The sequence below is a fragment of the Elephantulus edwardii genome, unplaced genomic scaffold (genome assembly GCF_000299155.1).
Source record: "Elephantulus edwardii isolate Elephantulus edwardi_28Jun2011 unplaced genomic scaffold, EleEdw1.0 scaffold00053, whole genome shotgun sequence".
In the NCBI taxonomy this organism is placed as follows: Eukaryota; Metazoa; Chordata; class Mammalia; order Macroscelidea; family Macroscelididae; genus Elephantulus; species Elephantulus edwardii.
Genome location: NW_006399803.1, coordinates 11,801,909 through 11,806,592, shown reverse-complemented (window position 1 = coordinate 11,806,592; position 4,684 = coordinate 11,801,909). Strand labels below are relative to the sequence as shown.

At 36.4% G+C, this 4,684-nt stretch overlaps 1 pseudogene; it reads left to right on the top strand.

Annotated features, from left to right (window-relative positions):
- Positions 1-440: 440 nt before the first annotated feature.
- Positions 441-4,455, top strand: LOC102850146 (annotated as a pseudogene).
- The last annotated feature ends 229 nt before the right edge of the window (positions 4,456-4,684 follow it).

Sequence of the window (4,684 nt, the reverse complement as noted above, 5' to 3'; positions counted from 1 at the left end):
TCTGAAAACCCACTGGAGAGTCAATTCCCAGTTGATTAGGATTACAGAATACATAGCAACAAGTAGAGAAAAACTGGGGGAGACTAGTGCATAGGATGTTTCACCACTAACTGCTGTGTTTTCCACAATGTGAAGCTACCAGCAACTCTGCAACACCAAGATGGGAAGTTTCTCCCTTGTTTTTACTTACAGCCTCAGAAACCCACTGGAACATTGCTATGAGCTGGCATCAACTTGTTGGAGTGAGTGAGTGAGTGAGTGAATGGATAGGTGGATAAAGAGCAAACAGACATTTTGTATCTCGAGATGTGATATCCTGAGAAGGAAAAAAAAAGAAAAACCTCACAATTCATGTATTATCTCCTAGCAAATAAAAAGAAATTATTTTTATAATTTATTTATAAATTTTATGTTGAAGATTCATCTCATATACTTCGGACATGTTCCAAGGTATAGGAGGGGCTATTCCTTGGAGAGGGACATCATACTCAGAACTATGGACTTCCGGTGAAACAGACAAAGACTCGCAAAATAAGGTGGATTGACACAGTGACTGCCACAGTGAGATCTACCGTGTCAGGAAGTGTGAGGGTGGCACAGGATAGGACAGGGTTCAGGTCTGATGTTTATAAGGTTCTATGGGTTGAACTCAACACTATGGCACTTAACAAAAACAACAACAACATCTTAGCCAAATACATATAAACAATCTAATTGTGAGGAAGAAACAGATAAATTTATATTAAAGGATATTATATTAAGTAACTAACGTTAGGGGTTAGGATTTACAATTCTAGGATTTTTTCACTTAAAGGTGTGGGATTCAAACAATGCATAACAAGGGAAATAAAGCAAATGTTATAAAATTATTGAAAGTAGAATTGAAACAAAAAGCAATTTTGTCTTGTTTTACTTTCTGCCACTTCTCTCATAAGTTTAAATTATTTTAAATTAAAATAATCTTTTAGAAGAGAGAGCAAAACTAATGAGATCTCTTAATCACTATCCCAACCTGACATAAAAAATGTGGGTGGAATTTATTCTATAAAAACTTTTTCTTTTTATATAGTGATAAAACAGCAAGATTATTTTAGATATACACATATAGAATATCCTTGAATTATCTTCAAATTGTATTGCATTGAGAGAAGTTATAAATGATGGGATATTTAAGAAATATTAAACCAATTTTAGAAGAAACTGTAAAGAACAGGCCCATGGAGGCATACAACCCTTGGTCTGAATACGGGGCCCATTGCTATGGCCAGTTACAGGATTTTGTGGTTGTTGTGTACTATCGAGTAAAAAACCATCCACAGCTGACCCTCTGGGGGTTTTCAGAGGCAGTTAATCACAGGGGACGATATTGCCCATCCTTCTCCTATGGAACAGCTGGGAGATTTGAACCTTGTGCACTTGGGATTAAAGCACAATTTCTTGCTTCTAGGCCACCAGAACTTGAATAATTTATTTAATTTCTCTGAACTTTAATGGCCTCCTGATAGCCTAAGGATAATGAGACTACTCTTCTGGTATTGTTGTGAAGATTAAAGATAATATTTGATGGGTGGAGGGAGAGATTGGTAAAAGATATGGGAACGGTCCAGTGTGAAAAGCAATGTATATGAAATTTGTATGTAAACCTGTATAAAAAAATTTTTTAAAGGATTATATTACAGACAGATAACACATGTTGCAAAGAATAAGCAAGGTCAAGCTATATAAAATAGTTTTAAAGGGTTTGAATGACTTTCCATAAGGAATGTTGATAACAACATTAAAAAAGTGAAAGTTACTGAAACTATGAAATTTAATGTAAAATATGTTAGGGAAAAAGTTAATAAAGGGATTAAGTTCTTATAAAACCTTAATAAACGTCAAAATAAAGCTGAAAGCATAATTGCAGAATAGAGGAGGCAGGCCTTAGAATAGAATAACAAACTTGGAAAAGCAGGTCTATGAAGAAAAGGCAGTTTTGGAACGGTATAGGTGCAGTGATTGCAACAGTGGGAAAATGTGATTGGCATAGGGCCAAACAGGGCTTCATGCTGTTGGCCATGAGGTGGCTATAACAGCATCTGACAACACCACCAACAACTAAGAAGGAACACGCCAGGCAGGATAGAAAAAGTGAAATCCACAGCTCACAATATTATGGCTATAAATTTCGAAAATATCAAATAACTTTAATTTAAAAATTATTTTCTAGTCTCATCTGAGGTAAGACTGTCTGTACAAAGATATAGGATAATCAGCTGTTATTTTTGTTTATTGTTATTTTCTGCAACTCACAGTGACCCTATGTACAATAGCTCTGAAGTCTGTACTATTCTGAGCCTGTCTCGCTGTCTCTGACACATTTACCTCCATTACCCCAGTTACTGTGGAAATTCATGTCATCTATGGTCTTCCTCTTTTGAGCTGTCTCACCACACTTCCAAGCATGATGTCCATCTCCTGGGAACTTAAAAAATCCTAGCCTTCAAGGAACAGCCTGATTTCACCCACTCAATAAACCTGTTTGTTCTCTTGGCAGTCAATACTCTTCTCCGGCACCATAACTCAAAAGACATTAGTTTTTCTTCTATCATCTTTGGTCACTGTCCAGCTCACTGATTCATAACAAGTAAGAACAAAGACCGTGGCCTACATAGGCCCAGACTGACATTGTTGCTCCTCAGCTCTTTTAGGAGGTCCGTGACAGCCCCTTTCCCCAGAGCAACCGGTCTTTTGATTTCTTGATTGCTGGTGCTAAAAGTTTTAATTGTAAGTCGAGCAGGCTAAAATTGTTAACAACCTCAATCTCTTCTCCATCTATCAGGGTGTTGACAATTGGTCCAGTGGTGAGAATCTTTGTGTTTTAGGTGCTGAGGTTCAATTTGTACAAAAGACTGCAGTCCTTGACCTTCTGTATCAAATGCTTCAAGTCTTCATCAGTTTCTGTGAGCAAAGTTGTTGTTATCTGCACAGTGCAGACTGTTTGTAAGTCTTCCTCCAATCCAGATGTCATGTTCCCCCTACGTCAAAATGATCTACTCCATGCAGTGTTCCCTTGTTCTGTTCTGATGACTGCCTCCTGGTCCAACTATAGGTTTCCTAGGGGCAAAATCAAGTATTCTGGGGTTTCCATTTTTCTCAAAGTTAGTCATAATTTGTTGTGATGCACAGTCAAATACCTTTGCATAATCAATGGAACATAGACATACATTAGAGTGGGGGAAATATATTGACTAAATGCATTTTTAAATTACAAATTGAAACACCAGGCCTTAGTGACAAGGGGAATATCAGTTTGCATAACCAGAAGTTGAAGTTGGAAAACTGAGATGAGTCTGATTTCCTCCCAGTTCCTGATGGCTGGAAAGAACAAGTATTTTTTTTTTTAAAGAGCCAATATTTTCCTGAGAAGACAATTGCAGAGGACTCCTGGAAGACAGTAGTTTTGCAATATTGCTGTAAAAATAAAAAGAGGCTTACCTGACAGAATGCTGACCTTCGATATTCAGACAGCCTTGAATGAACATCAGGTTAATGCAGCATTGACCTGATTGAGGACAGCATCACTATTTGTACAACCAAGATTAATTTTGATCCCTTGTAACACCATTTGGGCCAGAAATATCATAAAACTTTTAGCAAGGAATGTTTCATTTAAGCAAGCAATACAGATTCTTCAGGATGATGTTGCATGTGACATAATTAAAATAGGTTCTTTGGTACAAAATAAAGAAAGATTTGTAAAGAGAAGACAATGACTTATCAGTCCCAAAGGACCTACTTTGAAGGCATTAGAACTATTAACAAGCTATTATATTATGGTTTAGGGAAACACAGTTTCAGCCATTGGCCTCTTCAGTGGCTTAAAAGAGGTTTGGAAAGCAGTCCTAGATACTGTGAAGAATATCCATGCAATATACAACATTAAAACTTTAATGATTAAACAAGAGTTAGCAAAAGATTCTTGAGTTAAGGTCAATAAAGTTGGGAAAAATTTCTGTCTCACTTCAAACACAAAAAATGGGGAAGATTTCTGCCACCGTTCAAACACAAAAAATGTGAATAAACTTCAAGAAACCAAAGGAAAAAATCTGTTAAGAAGACATATACACCATTCCCAACACCACAGCCAGAAAGTCAGACTGACAAAGGTTTGGCTAGTGGTAAATACTTTTTGAAGGCAAGTTAGAAGTGACAGAAAATGGAAGCCATAGAGGCAAAACAGCAGAATCTCGCAGTAAGAGACAAGAGGAAAGAAACAAAGCTTTTATTCCACCTGAAGAAAAGTCAGTGGTGAAACCTAAGAAAGATTCTATTGAAACTAAAACTGATGTGGCTGCCATCAAGGAAAAGGTTAAGGAAGCAAAGAACACAGAACTGAGAGTGCTTACAGTTGAAGAGCTTAAGCTTAAGCAGGAAGCAAATGAACAGAAGAAAAAAGTAACATTAAAAAAATAAAAACAAAAACTCCTTAACTAAACTATATCATGGTTTATCCTTTTGTAAAGGATTTTGAGGACTAAGACAGTAATTGCTCGGTCTATGAGAAGGATATTTGGTTGATGATTTCTTCTGGGTATTTCTTTCAGAATATAATTTTTATAAGTAAATTATATTATGATCACATGTGTTTTTGAAAAAATTTGTACTGTTGTTGTTATGTGCCGTCAAGTACCTGCAACTCATA